Source organism: Balaenoptera physalus, assembly GCF_965194825.1.
Source record: "Balaenoptera physalus genome assembly, chromosome: 9".
NCBI classification, from domain to species: Eukaryota; Metazoa; Chordata; class Mammalia; order Artiodactyla; family Balaenopteridae; genus Balaenoptera; species Balaenoptera physalus.
The window spans coordinates 27,670,787-27,693,040 of NC_138888.1; the positions used below are offsets into that span (position 1 = coordinate 27,670,787).

A 22,254-nucleotide genomic window follows, 5' to 3' on the forward strand; every position below is an offset into this window, starting at 1 on the left:
GAACTATCATATCCAGGATGTGCCCTGCCCATTCCACCTGGCTTTCCTGCAAGTGCCAGAACTAAGCCATAGTGACCAGCCATCAGCCGGCCTGGAGCTGAGATCCAGAAGGTAAAGGAGGGTGGAGAGAAAGGGAGGTGGTGATGGGTGCTTTGGAGAGAAAAAGAGGGCATGGAGAACTTGTGGAGTGTTTTCTCCACTCTTTGAAATGAAATGAAATTAGTGTCTCCTTGCCCCCAAATTATCTGGAACCAGTATTATTCCTAGGCTTTGATTTACTAAAGCACAACAAAAAATTCTCCCTAAAGGGAGAACATAAATACTTGTACATTTTAGATGCCCTGGCCTACAAAAAGATTCCCTAATCCAGTTGAAATACAATAGATTTCACAGTTATGAGGCAGTGTCTGGCAGTTGCTTTTTACACCTAATACTTATACAACACTTTATACTTACAAAATGTTTCACAGCCACCTTTATTAGCTAAGCCATAATTAACCATTCTGACAGAGACTACTGTTGTTTATCTTAAATCTCAGAAACATGAATTGCCCCCAACTATAAGGTAATTAATCATTGAGGCAATACTGTTGATCTTTCAGGCTGTGAAATTTCTCTTCCTTGTTCTTTCCTTCCCTTCTTGGAGATCTTATCTCTAGAGTTCAAGCTGAAAGTACATTTCTGGTACAGTTCTCTTGATATTTCATATGTAAGTGGATTTCAATCCATATTAAGTAATTTCCCATGGTATCAATTGATTTGAGATAGCATAGATTTGGCCAGTAAAAGCTTCTGTGTCAGGAAAACCACTAAACTTCATTGAAGTTCATCTAACTTTTAATGAACTGGGATATTTGGGTTTGACCCTCTTTCTCAGAATGTTGTGAGCCTTCATGACTTTATATGAATAAATAACTTGAAAATTTATGGATCGAAGTGACTTCCTAGAGACTCTATAAAATGTCCCAGTTAGTACTATTGAAAGAGGAATATTTTAATGTTTAATTTTTAAGTCAAACAAAATTGTACATAGAAAAGTCCTTCACATTAAGAACTATGATTGAAGGTGTGATTCAGATTCTCACGCCAGGTTTCCAGTAAGCAAGTTTTTATGAGCACAGGCAAACAATTTAAATTCACAAACTCTATTTTCAGAAACCGTTTGATATTTGGGAGATATGTCTCCTGCGTCTGATGAGTTTATGGCTGTCTGAAAACAGAAACCAGATAGAGCAGGGGAGCTGAGGAAGGGAGAGAAAGAGAGAGGAAGAGGGCAAGAAGGAAGAAAGGAGGAGGAGGAGAAGGACACGAGGAGGCTCCAAAGAAAATGGTTAGTGAAGGAGAGCCAATCATAATCCAGCTGTTCCAAGCCAACCAAAGCATCTGGTTTCTTTAATTTAGTACACTTCATACTAAAAGGCTGGCTTGTTTACACTGTATATTTTGAGTTATTTAAACACTCTCTTCCAAACCATGGGTTTGCAACTTCAGGGGAGGCTTTTCAAATGTGGCTGGAAAGTATCCCCACATCAATATCATGGCATGAATGATATGGAAAAAAAGAGAAAAGTTATAGACATTTTAATAGTCATTAGCACGCCATTTCAGACTATTTTATTACGATTTTCTGAGGACTGAAAATGTCCCCAAGTCAGCCTCTATACCATGCAAATGAAGCCCTGTTCTCTATACAGGTGGGCACATATGTAAGTGGTTATGTGCACGCCCTCAGATGTATGGGGTATCTCTCCATAGGCTACCCTATCCTGTGTTCCAGAAATACTATTTACATTTTAACCAAAACACGAACCGAAAATACACAAAGGTGTCAAATCCAAGAAGAACTTATTTGGAACTTTCTGGAAGGACTGTTTAGGGTTCAGTCCTCAATCCTCTGACTGTTTCTTCACAGACCCTCTCTCAGTGAACTCCTCATTGACAGGGCTTCAGTTTTTCACTTCTAAGTAGGGGTGTCCCAGCAGGATCCTCCAAGCCACTGTTCTTACCCAAACTGTAGTCCTAGATTTCCAACGATTTCAAAACACTTCCACTTCATTGCCCCACTATCACCAGGATGTCCAAGACAGAACTCAGCACTGTACCTACACCAATCCTTCCTCGATCTTTATATTTATGTAACTGATGCCGTCCTTCTCCTGGTCAAAAGAGCTGGAAACCTGAGAGTTCATTTCAACTACCTTGTCTCATCCCATATAGCCCCCTGTCAAAGAAGCCAAGCCTTTTACCATTTTCTTTATAATATTCTTTAAATTTGTCCCTTCTTTCAACTCCCATTGCTCTCTCTTCACTTGATACCCAAATTACTCAATAATTTCCTGCTTGATTTTCCTGTATGTGAGACTGAAATATATATACCAGAAAGGCAAAGACCAGAAAAACTTCAGAATATCATGAGTAAACAGAAGGAGCTTAACTCTGCCTAGAAGCGATCCACAATTCAAAACCACTCACAAGAAAACAAATTCATAGTGAGGCATTTGGCAAGCCATTACATTCACAATGATACCGTGAGACAGGTTCTTACCCATTTATCTTTTTTGTGGTCCAGGCCAACTGCATGACTGGACCTGAGCTGATCACTGCAGCCCTTCCAGTGTCTGGTAATATTTGGCAAACCTTGCCACTTTCTCCAGGTTTACTGATCTTTGACTTTTAAACTCAGGTAGGATAGAAGTTCAGACAGAGGAACGTTTGCTCCCATTTCTCAAGTCTCTCCAGCTGGGAGTGTTTGATCTCATCAAGAGCCGTAACTGCAGCAACTTACAGACCAATAGTAACAGCAATGCCCAAGGGGGAATACAGCTGATAAACAGGAGGCGAGAGCTGGATGGTGAGGGGATGGCCATAAACACTTAAGGCCTCAGTGTGACAACTTTGCGGCCTATGTAATTCCCATTGACGTCAATTCCACGTTACGGATAGTTTAGGACCACAGGAAGAAAACCTTACATTGCTTCACGGATCAGAGTTACTCTCACTCAAAGCTCAGAGTGTGGTCCTTAGACAAGCAATATTGGTAGCAACTATGAAATTGCTAGGAATGCACATTCATGGGCCCTACACAGACTGACCTCCTGAATCATAATCTCTGGGATTAAGGCCCAGGAAATTAGTTTAACAAGCTCTCCACCTGATTCTTATTCATGCTATAGTTTGAGAACCACTGTGCCAATGTATGATGATAATAACTAGATATTAGCAAACAATCAAATAACTACGCAAATAAAAATGAGATAAAGAACGATTTGAATAACGGGTCTATTTTCTCTTGTACTTACAATTCTTAGCACAGAAAAAATTTCAGTAAACATTGTTGACTAAATGACTGAAAGGCTCTTATATAGGCTGATGCCAAAATTAAAAATATTGCACATAGCAAATGATGTCTTAGATTTCTTTGTTTTGAGAGTCACTGAAGTCTAGAAAACAGAACACTAATCTGAGAGGCAAGGCTTTCAAGGATAAAGAGAATCAGTTGTGATGTGCATAGAACATCCAAAATATGCTCTTCTTCTGTTTCTCGCCTTAAGAATGTTTCATATATTTCATATTTCAGATGCCAGCGTAGATGTTCTGATAATAGCTACCCCTCCCTCAGAACAACTCTTAAAAGACTAGTTTATTTTATAATCACTCAGTTATCCTTGAAACCATTCTAGTTCCCTTCCATTTGTCCAACTGGTTATCAGATCCTGAAAATTTTACCTCCTAACATTGAAATCATATCACTGGGCACTTTCTAGACCATCAATACTCCCTGAATTTAAGCATTAATTTCTCGTTTGAGGCACTGTAGTCACCATCAGTATGGTGTCTCTCTCTCTCTCTCTTCTCATGTTTGTCCTCTTTTAGTCCAACCCCTACAAACACACCACATAAATCTCTCTGAAATTATGAGTCTCTCTTGTCATTGCCATGTTTAAAAGCCTTCAATGGCTTTATATCACTTTCAGAATGAAATACAGGGTCTCTCATCATCTGACCCTGTCTGACCTCCAGCCTTATTGGTTTATTGTACCAACCTCACCACGTTATCTGCCCTTCTGCAAACATTGTGCCATTCTCCTTTTTCACTGTGCTGGGATAGTCCTTCCCACCTTCACTGTTTGGCTAATTCTTAGCTATCCTTTAAGACTCAGTTCAAGCACCCGCTCCTGGAGGAAGCTTTCTTAGACCCCCTCCCCCTCCCCCATTTCCCAGTGGGTGCCTCTCCTCTGTGCAGTATTCCCTCTCAGCATTCATCACATCTTACTTCTCTTTTTCCTTAGAGCTTCTTAAGGATAGGAGCCATTTCTTATTAATGTTTGTAAAAATGACACTTGGCTCTCTCCCTGGTGCATAGCAACTCTCAATCAATGTTTATTAAGCAGAGGAATGAACAAATTAATAAGTAAAGACAAGAGCCCTTCCAAAGACTGCTCCTTAGGATACAGAGATGAGAAAGACCTCCATGTCACATGGGTATCACTGAACACAAATGGCTCATAAGCAGAGATAAGACAGTTCATATCAAATGAGAAATGATTCCAAGTCTTCCTACAGACCTCAAACTGGGCCATTTTGGGAACCTATAGAAATTGAAAATCGCTTTTCATGCTACTATTTTCTTCTCATATTTCCATACTCCTATTAGGACTGGGGGAAGATGTGTTGAAATGAAATCCCAAAGGCCATTTGGAGGAAGTTAAAATTTAAGTGGAAGGAGGAAGGATAAGAAACCTTCTGTGAGAATGTTTGTTCTCACTGCCAAACTTTTAGTCTCCAGAGATTTAAGAAGGGAGCTTGTGTGAGACTGGAGAGCATGTAACTTTAGGTGCTTATTCAAACTGAACATAAATTTTGAAAATTTGAAAGTTTATCTTCTCAAATTATTGGAACAAGCCTGTGTATTACGTTCCCTAGAGACCCAGGGACCAAGAAGGGGGAGGGGTTATTTGCTCAGCCTGAGAACATGATACTGAACACATGTTTTTTTCCCCTTCTATTCTATTCCTCATCGTTATAGCATGAGATCTGGAGGAACTTCAGGTGGATGGTTGGTTTGGATCCAGTTCCCAGACCCTGCTGCTCATTAACTGTCCTTGTTTTCTTTATATTCTGAAATTTGGAGTGATTTTCCCACGCTGAAGTAGGATGGGAACCAATCTACCAGAGAGCACCTCCCCTCAAACTCTCATACTCATTCTGAGTGAACAAGAGCCACGATATCTCAATCAATGGAGCAGAGTGTATGAAGAGCGTTAGTCTGGTCACGAGAACATCTGGAAGTCAGGATCTTTGAGAAATCACTGGAAATGGTGGGAAAGGCTTCCTCTTTGCCTTCTTTATCCAAATGGCTGGTTGCTGAGTTGTGACTTCTGGCTTCTACAGTGGGATTTAACCCTGCATTATATTGGCAAGAGTCAAAAGTCAGAGCTCTTGGAAAATTCAGGTGTTTCAATAAAACCTCAGCCCTTAAGTGGTCTGTGTCTGAAAAACATCTGGTTCCAACACAGTACAGTCCAATAGAATGTTCTGCAATGATGAAACTATTCAGTCTTGTCCAATAGTGTAGCCATATGTGGCTATTGAGCCCTCGAAGTGTGCTTAACGTAACTCAGAAACTGAATTCTAAACTTTATTGAATTTTCATTAATTTAAATTTAAGTAGTCACACATGGCTAGTGACTACTGTATTGGACAACACAGTTTCAAGATATGGTATTAATGTGTAAAACAGATACACTGAGCGTGCAAAAGGATGGTTTTTAAAAAGGAGAACACATCTTCTTTATCCATTCATCTGTCGATGGACAAGATATGGTACATATATACAATGGAATATTACTCAGCCATTAAAAAGAATGAAATAATGCCATCTGCAGCAACATGGATGGACCGGGAGATTATCATATTAAGTGAAATAAACAGACAGAGAAAGACAAATAGCATATGATATTGTTGATATGCGGAAACTAAAAAAATGCTACAAATGAACTTACTTACAAAACAGAAAGAGACTCACAGACTTAGAGAATGAACTTACGGTTACCAGCGGGGAAGGGTGTGGGGGAGGGATAGATTGGGAGTTTGGGACTGAGATGTACACACTGCTATATTTAAAATAGATAACCAACAAGGACCTACCATAAAAAACGTAAAAAAATAAAATGTGCAGGAGACTGAGGGAAGTACCCTCACCCCAGAAAAAAAATTTAAAAAAATAAAAAGGAGAAAAAAGCCAGGGTACTACCATGCCTGATGGAAGTTCATCTACCCAGTAAGAGTATAGAAGTCTCCCAGTTAGACAACAGTATGAAAGGCACGACCCCATTTGTATAAAATTGCATGTGTGTTCGTATAGAGATGTCTGGAAAGGTATTAACAAAATAGGTTTTCCTGGGTGATAGCATTTGGGCTATTTTTTACTTCGTACTTTTCTGTTTTTTAAAAAATATCTGCAATAAACATGTATAATTAAAAAAAATTTTAAGGCTGTTTTATAAGAATGTATAGTGTACATCTTTCAACATTATTTAGTCTAAAATGTATAGGTACTTTTTAAACATAAATTCAGCTACCTCTTATGATATGATTTAAACTGACCAAAAGAAGGCTATTTAGGAGTTGGGGTAGGTTTTTGCAGACAAAGTTGTGTGTCCCTCTTGCTAATCAAAAAACCAAAGAGATTCTTTTTCCTTTTGTCTCCTTCAGATACTAGCTTTTTTTTTTCAGGATGTTTAAAGTTTTTCACCATCATTGGAATTCTGGGATACCCTTGCAGTATCATCACTCATCTGGAGCTGGGATGCTCAGATACCCAAGTCTACTTTAACATTGAGGTTTTTCAGGGAATCAGTTAGGTGTGGACTAGATAGGATCTTTCCGGGGTGGGTGCAGGAGGCATTAATGTCTGATCATAAGAGTTGTCAGGTGGGCACTCTTGTCTATTTTCCTTAAGTCAAAGGTGTTGTGAAGGATGAGTGGTCTTAGCTAAATGTTGGAAAGGCATTCTAAGAATACAATCTTCATCAGACACCTATCCAAAGATGAGTATAGCCTGTATTCAGCCCTCAATGGCATAGGGAGTTTTTTCCAGATGAGTTAGTCCTTTGAAGTCCTGCTAAGCCGTACATATCCTCTTTGTACCTCACTTACAGCTCTGCTCAGTATTCTTGCAGAAGAGGACCTATGCTAAAACATCAGCCTCATGTGATCTTTCTTTCTTCGATTTATCACCTGGCTTCCTGGAGCACTCAGCTCACATGGAGCTCAGCACCAGGCTCACAGTCAACTAAACTGAACATTCCATCCCGTAGCTAACCTCAATTCACCCTGGGATGAGATTAGAATCAGGCAGCCTGGCCAGGTTTGAACTAGCAATGGATGACTCCATAGGATTTCAAATAATCATGGAAACCATTGTGCATGTGTGTGAGCCAGACTGGACCTTCAATGTTCATGTTCATGATCAAGGAACTCAGCTTTTCGATAAACAACAAAAGAAAATATGCCTTATATTAAAAACATAAAAATCCAGGATTGATGGAACCTCTTTACAGGCATAATTGCAGGAACATTATACAATGCAATACTAATTTTAAAGACTTACATTTATAAAATTCTGCTTTTTGGAATCTTTAATATTTATTAAAAACACTTTTTCATTTAAAAACATGTTGAAATATGTACTTCATATGGGCTAATTAACCTAATATTTTAAATTTAATTTAAACTTTTATATAAGTAATATGGCACATAGTTTAAAAAATCAAGTAATACTAAGAAGCTTACGACAATCAAAAAGCCATCCTCTTTCTCACCATCCCATCCCAGTCTCCAATCATACACCCTGCTGGTAGTTACTTTTAAGAGTTTCAATTTTTTTTAATGATATTTACCTCCATATTTCTAAATAATATTTTTATATTTCTATATCTTGATTTTCAGTTTTAGACAATTAGGAATTAGCACTCTTACACATCCTTCTCCCCCACGCTTTCTGTTCTTTAATCATTCCAGTTTGAGTTAAATCATATGCATTATTATAGTCTTAATATTTCACAGCTGAGCCACACTGGGTACTACGTTGACATTTTCTTTACTGTATACTATATTTTTAGTTTGCTTAGTTTTCTGTGTATCCTAAATAATGATAAAACACATTAATATTGTCCAGCACAACAGGTGTGATTTTTTTTTATCTTGTGCATTCTGTTTTAGACCTCCTTCCTATAGCTATTTGTCACTGTCCTCCTGGTCATTCTCTCCTTCTCTCCTGTGTTGGATTTTCTAATTTTTGCTTGCGCTCTCTTTCTCTCTCTCTCTCACACACACATTCGTCTCTATCTCCATCATCTATCTCTATGTTTGTTTATATCCTGATTTGGTGGAACACATTCTCTTCAAGCTCCCTGACAAAGAGTACATGAGAAGAAAAAAGTTGACATCTTGCATATCTACATATGGTTTATTGCATCTTTATTCATTGTCAGGGATTCAGAGGGACTTAGCCATTTTTTTCCAGGGACTCCCAAATATGAATAACTTTAGAGCTTTTTCCTGGCTGGACCACTTTCCACAGTGAACTGATTTCGGTGCTGCCACTTAGTAGACATATTTTGACTTCATTCCTGTGACTTTAGAACGGGTGACTCACTCTTTTCCCAGGTGTCCCCATGTTCCATTGTCCAGAACTTTACTGGCTCAACCTCCCCAGAGAGTAAACCCCAGTATTATGCCAGGGTAGAAGGGGAGGATTTGCTTGGGTGTGTATGTGGGGGGTGTGTGTGGGGAAGAGATCTGGGGATCTAACTGCAACCCATATAGACTTTGCACCAATTCTTTTATTTTTAGCACTCTCATATCTCCTTTGCCCCTTGTTGGTGGCTTCAATTCCTGAGGGTTTTAAGGTTTGAGACACAAATCTGCTTAGTTTGCCCAGGTTTCCCCCTTCTGCACTTAGTGGTACTAAGAAGTAAACATAACTCAGGCATCACCCTCCCATCCATTTCCCATCCTCCAAATGTATCTCTTGCTTATTGGTGTCTCCTTCTACACTCTTATGTCTTTGGGGGTTTATTCATTTCTTTTTACTGTTGCCCCATCATGGGCTTTTTGGGATAAACAGGTGTGTTCAATCTACCACACTTATCTTCCCTATTAAAAAGTAAAGACAAAACATGTTGTCACTGCATAGATGCAGAAATTGAGACACAGAACATAAGATACATAATCAACATCCTAAATAAAGGAGTGATGTAGTTAGGGCCAAGGTTTGCTTTCTCTGCCTCTGAGCAGTCCTGCCTCTTCTTGAGGCATTGTCTGTCCTTGAGGGTTTGTTATGTAACCCAAGTAACTCTTCTCAATGGTGAGTACCATTCCCAGGGACCACTCTAATAAGAGGGGTTCCTAGAAGAGGGAAAGGATGAAAGGGAAGGGGCAGTTAGGGAGAAAAGGCCATCAATCCATACGTATTGTGGGCATTCTGAATTGTAATCTGCAACCACACTTCACCCAGTATTAGGTCTTTAAATGGTACAATGGTGCCCCTGCAAATTAGAACACACAAAACCCCATACAGCTGGTGGAGAGACAGCACAGCTCTCATCCTTGTTATAATGTGGGACAGTGAGAAGCATCGTGGTCATGAGTGGGTCACAGCTTTGTGCCAGCTCTAAAATATCTCATTTATTATGTACAAAAAGGAGAAGTCATCAACAGCTGTAAGCAATACAGTTCAACACACTTTCCTTTTTGCGAGAATCTCAAGGGGGTGGGTCTTTCACTTTGCCCAGTGCTTTGTAATCCTGGCACATTAGTAATAATTTACATGATACTGCAGCTGTCAGAGAACACCAAGATAATTTTCTGATTCCTCCAGTGCTTTAAAGTTTTGAACAATTCAAGTTTAAGAGTCTAAAATATGCTTTTGCTGTGGCTAAAGAGAAGCACTCAGGAGAGAAGAATCAGAGACATTAGACTGAGGGAGACCATGGCTTGAAAACATTTTATTCATTAACAAAAATGTCGATCGAAGTCTTTGATTTGTGAAGTTGTTTCAGAACTTTTCCCTCGTTACAGTTAACAACTGAATGATCTCATGTAGAGGAAAGAAACCTAGTTTTCCCAAATTTCTTTTTGTCATTGGAATGGGGTGGGAATGGATTCTCTACCAAGGAATTAGGTCTACTGGGTAGCATGTGGGGAGTAAAAGTTTTCATTTGATTCACATATGGAATTTCTGGTGAAATTTCATTTTTTTCTGTTTGCATGTTACTTTCATAACAAGTTTTTAGAAAACAGGTTGAGATTCTTAGCTAGAAAGATTTAAATGATCATCACCCATGGCCACTTATACTCTGATACACTTTGGTGATGTATTTCTAGATTTATACTATATGTGGCTATAAAGATGCTGATATGGGCTGAATTGTGCCCCCCCATTCAATTTCATATATTAAAATCTTAATTCCCAGTACCACAGAATGTGACTGTATTTGGAGATACGGTCTTTAAAACGGTAATTAAGTTAAAGTAAGAACCTTAGGGTGGATCCTAATCCAATATGACTGGTGTCCTTATAAGAAGAGAAAATTTAGACACAGACAGGCACAGAGGGATGACCATGTGGAGAGAATGACCATCTACCAGCCAAGGAGAGAGGCCTCAGAAGAAACCGACCCTGCAGATACTTTGGACCTCTAGCCTCCAGAACTGTGAGAAGATAAATTCCTATGGTTTAAGCTACCTGGTCTGTGGTACTTTGTTATGGCAGCCCTAGCAAGCTAATACAGATGCCCTTATTTTGGGACTCAGGAAAGAAAATTTTCACCTTTATTTAACCCAATCACATTCTTTACACAAAAGGGGGGATGTCTTTAATATATGTTGTCCCAAGACCTACCACAGTGCCTGGTATAGAGAGGCACTCAGCAACACGCTTTGCGTTATGTACACCCTCCTCAACATCATTCAGATGGAGATCCTCGGTTGTGGCCCTAGCTGTGTGATATTGTGGGACAGGAACAGGGCAACAGTGACCTGGATTGTGAAATGGAAGGCAGATTTAAGGGCAGCTGCCCCTATTGACACTGCCACCTCAGATATTCCGTTAGCACACTTTAACCAGGAGAGTAGACCAAAGTGACGTAAGAACCAACATTGTTCTCAGAGCAGACCAGCCACAAGCAACACTACTCCCTGGGACTTCTCCAAAAAGAGGAGGGTGAGCTGAGTGGCTCTTAGCTGTTCCTATCAGAATGTACAGGTGAGCCAATAAAAACCACATGACCAGCTTTATCAAGAGCTGTTGACAAGCCCGAAGATCCAAAATGGACACCTGACCCATGTCTGTTGTCAAGACATTATCCACCATGGCAACTGGGCCAGTTTCCACTGCACATGCTGCCCTACAGCTCAACTGAAAAGGATCAAGAAAGTCAGGATTCCAAATATCAATAGGATCACCCTGTCAAAACCTCTCCTGTGACCTTTCTTAGAAGAGGAAATGTCATGACAAAATGAAAGCTAGCTGGACTATACATGTTCAGAAAAGTCGTCAGTGGTCTAGCTTCTGCCTGAAATACTCTGTCCTACCAGTCGGTCACAGTCTTTCCAAAGGGTAACGTGGCACTGTGAAGCTTATGCTAAAACCGATGAGTTTTTGGAAGACATTTTTTTTCTTTCTTAAGATCAGTGGAAAAATAAAGCAACAAAATTCAAGCATCAGCTAATGCTTTGAGCTATCTAGTCAGGTCCCCTCCTCCCCTGCTATTTCCTATCTGTGAACCTTGTTCAATCCCTTCATAGCACTGATGACAATTTCGATCTGTCTCTCTCCCTGTCTCTCGCCCACCCTCCCCCTTCCTTACTTATTTTCTGTTTTCCTCATTAGATTGTGGATTCCACGAGGGCGGGAACTATATTTGTTGTGTTCGCCAATGTATATTCAGAACCAATTATAGTGCTTGCTGCATAATCGTTCAAAAAATATTTGTTGAGTGACTGGAAATTAATGAAAAATTATCAATGGAAACTAAGGAAAGAAGCTGATATCTATTTAGTTCTTACTGTGCTGTGCACCTTATAAGGCACTGTCATAAACTCATCTCATTTAATCTTAAAATATGAAAATGATGTACTCTGAACACCATTTTTCTGATGAGAAAACAGGCCCAGAGAAGTATCATTTCTTGGTGTTTCTGTAATTAAAGTGGAATGAACTATCTCTCTTTTCCTCTCTAGTACTTTGAAAATAAAATTCCTAATACTTTGGAATTCAGCTTTATTTTATATGCATATGTGTGGCTTCCCCCTCCCCGCCCCATCTTACTTTTCCTTTTGTCCAAGCTTTCTGATGTTTTAGTGATTCTAAACTTAGAGAAATGCTGAGGTGAAGGTGAATGTTGGCTGCAGAGAGCATGGCAGCTCAGCTACAAAGCAGCCTCTGTAATTTTGTTTTCATTGGTTATTTTCAATATATTTATTGGTTGGTAAACTGAACCATGTTGACTTCCTCAGCCAAGTTTTTTACAGTGCAAATGGCACATTAACTATGCAGGTATAGTGAAAGGAGTTAGTACTCTTAGGTGAGTGCCTGAATCTGAAATACAGATGGGTAAGCCATGAATGGGTCGAAGGTTCAAGGCAATCTTTTCCAAACCTCTCTGGTTTGGAAATCTAACTAGAAACCTCCTGGGGTCAAGGCTTCTGATGAGATTCCTGGAGCTTCTTGGTCCAGGCGTGGGTTTGGAATACTTGGGAAACAGTCGACCACAGGGATCTCAGGGCTCCTCATTCTGGCTCGGTTGGGAAGTGCTGAGCTGCATGAAAAGTAGGACACTTGAGGGGGTTGTGGAGACTTTTTCAAACCTCAACAGGAATTTCAATTGTTCATTTTGGGTAGGAGTTTGGGTTTGGTTCCTACTAAGCCCAAATAACTTGTTTTCTACTGACTTTAGATTTTTTGATTTGAGTCGTAAGTGTTCAAGTAATATTATGGTATTTTAGTTTGCTGATAATAAAAAAGTCAATATGCTGCAAATTAAAAAAAAAGTCAGAGTGCCATTCTAAATGATCAGAGAGTTTTTTTTTTCTTTTGTGTTCTAAAGTATACAAAAATATGGCATAAATGAATGTCTAAAATGCTTTTCCAGCTGGACCAATTACTGACCTTTTTAAATAAAGGAGATTAGAGTACACTTAATATTTTTTTCCTTTGAACAATATTGTCATTCATGAGATCTGATTATGCCAGTATTAATATTTGAGAACCACACATTAATATAATCATATAAAATGTGAAAAATGTAGGTCTGAAAGCAAACTGTGTGGGTATTCATAGAGCTTAATAAATATTCTACTTGGACACCATTGTGAAATTATACATAATTTGCTTTAACCTACAGAATCTCATCCAAAGGAATTCAAATGTGATGGATTTTTTTCTCCTGTTCAATTGGAATTTGAAGACTCAATCCACTTCTAATTAAACTTTTCTTGGTGTCACATCAGTATGTTATGTTACCACCTGTTTTTGAGTATAAGTAGCTGTTTCTTAAAATTGGTTTTAAATCTTGCTTCTGCTTTTTTAGGCTTTGATTCTTTAAAATACAGTGCACTATATTTTAAATTGTCTGTAGTGTAATATGTATGTTCAGGAAGAGTTGACCAGTGGTGGTAGTGGGGAATTTCTAATTTTTGATATTTATCAATTTAATATTCTTTAAATTTTGGTAACTTTTGTGCTCAGTTTAGCTTAGATTTGCTGTTTGAATAACACTTTTCCTTTAATGGTGAATCAGACTGGAGATAGATAGAGAAAGGATATACCACTTCTTTAACTTTAAACCTTATATTTACAATTCTGAACTTTTTTTTTTTTTTTTTTTTTTAAGATTAGTTTTGTTTTGTTTTTTTTTAATACTTTATTTATTTATTTTATTTATTTATTTATGACTGTGTTGGGTCTCTTAGTTTTCGTGTGAGGGCTTTCTCTAGTTGCGGCAAGTGGGGGCCACTCTTCATCGCGGTGCGGGGGCCGCTCTTCATCGCGGTGCGCGGGCCTTTCGCTATCGCGGCCCCTCCCGTTGCGGGGCACAGGCTCCAGACGCGCAGGCTCAGTAGTTGTGGCTCACGGGACTAGTTGCTCCGCGGCATGTGGGATCTTCCCAGACCAGGGCTCGAACCCGTGTCCCCTGCATTAGCAGGCAGATTCTCAACCACTGCGCCACCAGGGAAGCCCCTGAACTTATTTTTTTAACATTCATTTTTGTGATATTTTTACCAAGGCAATTCATCTCTGAGTTATTTCCCGATAGAGATACTGTGATTTTAACACAGTAATAAAAACAGAGAAATAAACTAAATTTTAAGATTATTTTTCATATTTCATAATTGTATATTATAGAACAAAGTTTTCAAAAATGTTGGAAGCAATTCATTCATAAGACCCAGTTTAATTTAATTGGTTAGATATCAATTTAAAACATTTAAGATAGTATATTACTAACTGCACTCTTGAATGCCCTCAAAACTCTGCACATTTATAAAATCAAATGCTTTTTAAAATACCAGTCATGCATTTTTGGGGACAGCTTTAAAGTGGTTTATTTCAAGGATTTAAGTTGAAGGGAAAAATCATGACTTTCTGTTTGAGGACACACGTTCACTGCCGATTATTTTCAAATTCCTCCTTGAATGTGATCTAACAGGACCTCACATGTCCATATTTACACACACGCGTGCAGTCACACGCAGTCTTTCAAATGGTTTAAAGATTGATTCACAGTGCGCAGAGAGCATTTTCTCTCTTATGATTTGTCCCTGCTTGCTTACTGCTTCTAGCTCCTCTGCCTTTAAAGTTTCATAGAGAGCACATTTTCAAGTTATTTCAAGATTGTTTTTCCTTTGCTATGAGGATTAATGCGATGTGGGGCAGCTAACCATTGAACTGTTTTTAGGATGAAAACATAAATCACGAACTTTCCTTCCAGATTGAATTTCTATTTCTCCTTCTCCTGAAGAAAATCAAGAACCAGAAATTCAGTTCCTTCTACATTAATTAGAAGATCATTGTTTTCTGCTTTTCCTCTTCCTGACCTTCTCTTTTCATTGACTCTGAAAGGGAAGTGTGTGCAGCACTCATTTCAAAGGAATGATTGCAATTTGGCGGTAAATTATGCAAACTCCAATTAGTGATCCACAAGATGTTGAAAAAACAGGGTCCGACGTGTGGGAAATACTGGGCGGCTCACTTCCAGCAACTTGAAAAACACCTTCCTTGCTTAGATGTGAAGCCACATCTATATCAACATGAAATGCTGGTCAAACTCACATCTATGATAGTTGAAATGGAAAACAAAACCAAACCAAAAAAAAAAAAAAGGTAGTAAAACACTTTCATTCTAATGTTTGGTGCTTTCATTCTAATGTTTGGTGCATAGAAGTCCTTACACATTGCCATTCAGGTCTTAATTAGAATGTCCTATATAGTTTTCGGTTTTAAAATTTATTTTTTAAATTAAAACATTTTTTATTGAAATATAGTTGATTTACAATATCATGTTAGTTTCAGATGCACAGCACAGCGATTCAGTTATACTGAATATATATATATTCTTTCTCGGATTCTTTTCCCATATAAGTTATTACAAAATATTGAGTATAGTTCCCTGTGCTATACAGTAGGTCCTTGTTGGCTATCTACTTTAAATCACAGTAGTGTGTATATGTTAATCCTAAGCTCCTAATTCATCTTCTGTTTTATAATTTAAATACTGTTCCCTTCTCATTCACTCATTTTGATTAAAAATATTTATGTTAAAAAAAATATTTATGCTCAGTTTTTGGTGTACAGCTCTTCATAGCGTGTGGAGTCCAGTGAGATGGGGGTGAAAGTGGACGGTAGAAAACAACAAATGCAGATGGTTAGAGTTGAGAAACAGAAATTTCATGCTGTCTCACTTAGAATTGGGATTATTTAGTCTGGAGAAAAGTGGGTAAACTGTTACTATAAAGATGTCTTGGGCTGAAACATTTTATATGCATACTTTATCTTTTTATCTGAAACGTTTCTGAGAATGAGGGAGAAAAACATTATTTCTAATGTATGAAGGAATTTTCCTACAGAGGTAAGAAGTGGGTGTCCAGAGGAATACTCTGGGAGTCATTGACAAAGATGCAGCCAGAACTCCTATTTCTCTGTCTTTAGGTTTGTGCTCTATCTCCCCATCTCTTCTGCTTTGGTTGCTATGTGATGTTGTACAACTTTGTTTTTTCTTTTTAAAGAATATTTACCATGGTACTGTATGTAACAGAATATACTGCATACCTGACAATTTTTTTAAAAACTCCCTTTTATTTTAGATGTCTTTTTCCATAATTGGTTTGCATCTGCATAGCGAGGGCAGATTAACTATTTTTTCTGTTGCCTAGGCCATGCCTGTTCCATTAATTTGTCCAAGGCATCAGATTCTCTAAGGGCTTTGCATTTCTCATAATTTAAGGATGCTCTAATAAGAAAACGATGGCGTTGTATATAAGCATCAACAAGGTTTCATTTCTGTTCAGGGTTTAGTTCAGAATCGTCCCACATTCTCTGACCATACAGCTGCCTTCTAGAAGTACCAAACCAAACCCAAATGGCAAACAAGACATCCAGGGTGCACCTTTGTTCTCAGGGCTCACTGAGTCATCCTGGGGTGGGAGGGCAGATTTCCCTGCCTCAAGGACAAAAACCTGGGCACAGCACTCAGGGCTGCTGTGTAAGGAGGGTGCGGATGACTGCACTGCCTCCCTGGTACTTCCTTCTGCACTGCGGCTACGTCAGACTGACTGAAAGTAAGAAAAGAGCCACATGTGGACATGCCTGGATAACACTTAAAAAAAAAGAAAGAAAGAAAAACTTTTATGGAAACCATTGGAATGTAAGAAGCTTAGAGGAAGCCCTGTGGCAGTGGTGTGTGAAATTGATGACCTGATCTTAAACCACCGGTTAGAACTCTGAAAATCACAGGGGGAAATACTATTTTTGTATTATTACTAAGAACTGATAAAAATAAAGAGCATAGCTCAGTGCTTAACTGTTCAATGACAGCTGTTACTCTAGAAAATGGATTTTCTGACATTTATGAAAATCCTACTCAAACATTTTTTTAATCTAGAACAAAATATTTAGATGAACACATCACAGAACCACCTTTCCACCTGATCAGATATACTGAATTGTGTAATTTAATAACATTATTGCATATACAGTCATGCACCCTGGATTCCTTGTCTGCTTCTTGGGTTGGGTTGGGTGTACCCAACCCAAAGGAAGGCAACACCTATAGCCTCAGGGTATTTGGAAGTGGTGGGAAGATTCTGAACAGAGTCCTTCAATGCTTCCTAAACTGGAGATAAGGGAACAATGCTCCCGGCACCTGGGATCAAATTAGATGCTTGTTGAAGATCATTAGACTATCATTAATTACAATAGAAGCAGTGGACTTACAAAATAGTCAAATCAAGTCCAAGGTCTCTTTGTAAATTAGGCTGACACTCATGAGCATTCGCATGACTTCTCATATGAGAGAAAAAGGATGTCAATTTCAGTTTTTTCTCATGTCATTTTACTCCTGGGACTTTGCCTCAAAGGTAGTTTTGTGAAGCAAATGTTTAATTTGATAAGCTTATTTATAGGAGAAATGGTTATCAACATAATTACGTGACATCTTCAAGGTAAACTGAGCAAACCCTGCAAGCCCAGGTTTCAGCAGCATTCCCAGGGAGCTGCTGCTTAATTCTCCCATCCCCAGCTGAGTCTAAGTAGGTGTCTCCTCCATGGACTTTTAGGCACATGTGAAATTGTGCTCTGTGGTACTTGGGCTATGGGTTGTCTATAAGGGCTAAGTGTAAATGTCACACACACACGTACACATGCCACCCTCATAAACCTACAAACCTTTGGACTCTGTTACTTGCATTGTTTATTCATTATTCACAACCAATATTTACTGAGACTCTACCCTGTGCCAGGTACAAAGCAGTGACAAATACTGCTTTTGCCCTTAAGGGGCTTACGGTGTTTTGGAGAAAAGGTAGAAATTAAACATATAATTACCAGCGTCATAAAGGAGAATGGAGGGTGCAACAGGAACATGTCTTAGGGACCGAACCTATCAGGGGCATCAGGGAAGATCTTCTGGAAGGAGTGACAATTAAACTAAAGACAAGGAAAGCAATGCTTTATGGGCTGTGAGACGGACTCCCTTTTAGAAGGAGGGGAAGTAAATGGAGCTGATTGTCTCACCTCATTGTCAAGTTCTTGGTCAAGGTTCCAGACATGAAGGTGGAGACAACTATATGAGACAGCTGAGAAGGGGTCAGACCAGGCCAGGGAACCAAATAGGACTCAATCTGAGACCCTCAGAGCTTCAAGAGAAGAATGGTGGGGCTTCCCTGGTGGCGCAGTGGTTGAGGGTCTGCCTGCCAATGCAGGCGACATGGGTTCGAGCCCTGGTCTGGGAGGATCCCATATGCCGCGGAGCGACTAGGCCCGTGAGCCACAATTACTGAGCCTGCGCGTCTGGAGCCTGTGCTCCGCAACAAGAGAGGCCGCGATAGTGAGAGGCCCGCGCACCGCGATGAGGAGTGGCCCCCGCTTGCCACAACTAGAGAAAGCCCTAGCACAGAACCGAAGACCCAGCACAGCCATAGATAAATAAATAAATAAAATTAAAAAAAAAAAAAAAAAGAGAAGAATGGTCTCCACTCAGGCCCCACGTTTGAGGGAAGAAGTGGCCTGTTGTCGATTCCTCCTCTTGAGCCCCTTGTCCCCAGCCTCGTATCCAGTGAACTTGCCACCAACAGAGAAGCAGGTGGGCTTTTGCATTTATGAGAATTTTTTTTTTTTTTTTTGCCTACTGTTGGGTGATTTTTGGCTCCTCATGCACAGACAGAAAATCATTATAGGTAATTTGGTTTTTCTTCTTTTAAAGCATTTGTTTGACCTGTTTGTGCTTTTCCTTTATAGCTGCAATGTTAATACAGCTGCACTTTCAGAAAAATTTTAGCTGCTAATAGTCTTCTGTTGTACACTAAAACAAATCCCCGGGTAAAAAGATGTACAGTTAAGAAGTTGTGACTATTTTGATAGTTTTATCACATGTTAATAGAATCCCAAACCAGATGCTATTCCACACGTTGTATTAAAAAAAAGATTGTGTTCTTTGTTCAACATTATTAGTTAATTAAATAAACTTTAATGGGTATCTGCCTTGCCAGGGGCAAATGGGTGTTGGAGGGAAATTTATTACGTAGCCAGGGAAATATAAAATATACAGTAATAACTATAGCACAAGCTAGAAAGTAAAAAAGACAATGTGATGGGTCACAGGTGTGGAGGTGTTTATTACTGAGATAGTAGGGAAGGCAACATGAAGGTGGTGATTGGGCTGATCATTGAACAATAAGGGCATTTGGAAATTAGAGGTTTGGGGATGAGGCATGAACGTCCACGGGAGATAACTTTGAGTAAATGTTCAGAGGGAGGAAATAACAGTGAGTATGTGAAATAAAAGTATTCTGTTTTGCTGGTGCAAAGGGAAGGTGAGGCAGAAGAGTGGAGTAAGGAGTGGGGCCAGCTCATGGCTTGTCTCAGATGTCAGGTGAATGGGAAGCCGCTGGAAGACTTTGCGGCAGAGTAGTATAAGCAGAGCTCTGCCTTGGATGGGGTAACCTGTGTTTAGGATGGATTCGTCTTTAGGACACACTGAAAGCAGGGAACTCAGATAGAGGACTAGGGCAGCAATCTATGTATGAAATAAAGAGGTCCTGACTTCCCAGGGTGGTGGGAGACATGGGCTGGAGGGCGTGGGTGGGAAAGATATTAATGGTTGTATAGAGTTCCTTTGATTTTGTAAGATATTTCTGGTTTACTTTTTAATCTCAAAATATCCAGTTGTGGTTTTCAAGTGCTATCTGTGAGCTTTATCAGCTACTGAGCCAGATTCTCTATGTGCCTAAGTTAATCAGATGCTGTTAACTCAGGCAAACTCTGCTTACTCTTCCAGGCCACTGGCTACAATTTTGTAATTCCTTGCATTATTTTTTCCCTGTATTTACTTGAAATTCATTTTCACATACATTGTCCCTTATAGAGCCTTGTTTATGTAGGCAGGGTAATTAATATTAGTCTCATTTTACTGAAAACCTGCCCAAGGTTATAACAAATATTCGATTAAAGGTTCTTTTGCACTGTTTCTTATTGTCTCTCAATCTGCCTCAATTTTGAGGGTTCAAGCTCATCTTGAGACTCTGGAATGGCCACAGGAAATCTATGTGGTTGGTTCCTGCTCCCCTTGTTTCTCCTCTCCATACCTTTTGCCCCACAAGAATTCAGGATGCCCTAGAATCAACCGATAGATTCTAGTGCATTCCTAGGACTATCTCAGCCTTCAGTTCAATCTGGGGCCTTGGAAATGACTGCAGATCCACTCTAGAGAGGGGTTTGGACTTTGAGGTTGGGCTACAGCCTAGCTGGGCATTGGAGGTGGAGAGGATGGGGTGGTGGGAGGGAAGGGATCCTTTCAGGACCCCAGAGCTGCTGTTCTCAGGCCTAAAATGGTTTTCTTCTATTTTGTTTACTTGGCAGCTCTCTGATCCTCTGAAAATCCTCCACACAAAGAGGCTGTGTGACATCCTGGTTAAGTGTGGGCTCTAGAGACCCCAAATGTGAGTTCAAATTCTGCCTCACTAGCTGTGTGGCTTTAAGACAACTATCCTAACCTCTTGGTGCCTTCAATTCCCTATCCACAAAATAGGATAATAGGATTTACCTCATGAGGGTGGTGAAAGGATGTAAAACATTAGAACACAGTTTAGTTCATCACCATACTGCACCCTCTAAGGCCATTAAGCCTTCACTGCTCTGTTTTCTCACAGACCCTCGCCTTCTATCACAACAAGCATCACATAGTATTTTATTATTTCCATTTCTGTCTTTTCACTAGACCATGAGCTCCTTAAGGGCTGGTTCAGTAATGCTAATAACCCATGTTTGAGGTCTGGCAATGTACCAGGAACTGCGCTAACTTACACACTAGAAGACTGAGGACTAAGAGGTTAGATGGTTTGCCAAGAATCACATATGCAGTAAGCAACAGACCAGCATTCAAAGCTGGGTATGTTGAGCTGCATTCTCAATCGCTGGCCTGCAGTATCCTAGCCTTAGTCATTTTTGTACCCCCTGGGGCCTGGTGCAATGCCCAACATGGATTAGATGCTCATTTAATGCTTAATGCTTGATGAACGAGTTTGATGGCTTTTACCCTGTGGGTGGTCGAGTTTGAATACATCTCACGTGACCTCTGTGGGGTATTGCTAAGAAGCTGAAAACATTGAGAGGTACTGTTGTCCTGGTTTTCACAACCTCTCTGACTTTCAGATTTGGCAGGTAACCCCCTTTTTCCTTAGATGGGGGAGAGAGAGCGGAAGAAGAGTCATTAAAGGTTAAGTTCATTGCCTAAGAATTCCTGATTTTAGACTAGTTCTCAGGCCTCACTAACCTAAAACAACTATCCTCGAATTGGTGTAGAATTTCTTATGCTCTTGATGAGACTCCCCTGTAAACAATGCTATTAACACTAACATTGATTCATTCGGAAGTAAAGCTGTTTGTTATGCTACTAGCTAAGAACTGAATTTATTTAAGAGTAAAATAAAACAGAGGGTGGCAGTCATCTGTCTCATTCATTTACATTCATGAATTCAAGAAATCATTACTGAGCATCTATTACATGGCAACCACCACGCACAGCATCATGTTCTAGGAAAGAGTATGACAATCCTCCCGCTGGGGTTTGCCCTGAAAGAGCAACCAAAACAACTCAAAGGACTTTACTTTTCTTATAGAAGTAGAATGTATCAAAGGATGCGTATAAAGTGAAAAGAACCCTAGATTTGGAATCAGATGCAGAGGATTACAGTCCCGGCTCTGTTGTAGAGTGATAAAACCTGGAGTTTACTGAGCACCTACTCAGTGGCAGGTATGATTCAAAGCCTTTCCATTTATTATTATTATTATTAAATGTAAAAAACAGCTTTGAGATTCATTGACACATAAAAATTGTATACATTTAACATATACAACTTGATGCTTTGTTATATGTATACACTGTGAGATGATCACCCTAATCAAGCTAATTATCATATCCATTACCTCCATGTGGCTATCGTCATGCGTATGTGTGTGCATTGAGAAGACTTGAC

The 22,254-nt window shown here is 39.5% G+C and overlaps 1 protein-coding gene and 1 long non-coding RNA gene across 4 annotated transcripts in view; one reads left to right on the forward strand and one right to left on the reverse strand.

Annotated features, from left to right (window-relative positions):
* The window catches only part of PDE7B (phosphodiesterase 7B), a gene marked incomplete at its 3' end in the record, with an annotated part of 632,720 nt that overhangs the window by 103,515 nt on the left and 506,951 nt on the right, over positions 1-22,254 (reverse strand). The gene's annotated exons all lie outside the window — the stretch shown is intronic.
* Positions 18,499-22,254, forward strand: part of LOC309667005 — a 227,365-nt gene continuing 223,609 nt past the window's right edge. The window contains exon 1 of the long non-coding RNA XR_014267468.1: positions 18,499-18,749. This is a non-coding gene — a long non-coding RNA (uncharacterized lncRNA). The remainder of the gene's footprint in view (positions 18,750-22,254) is intronic.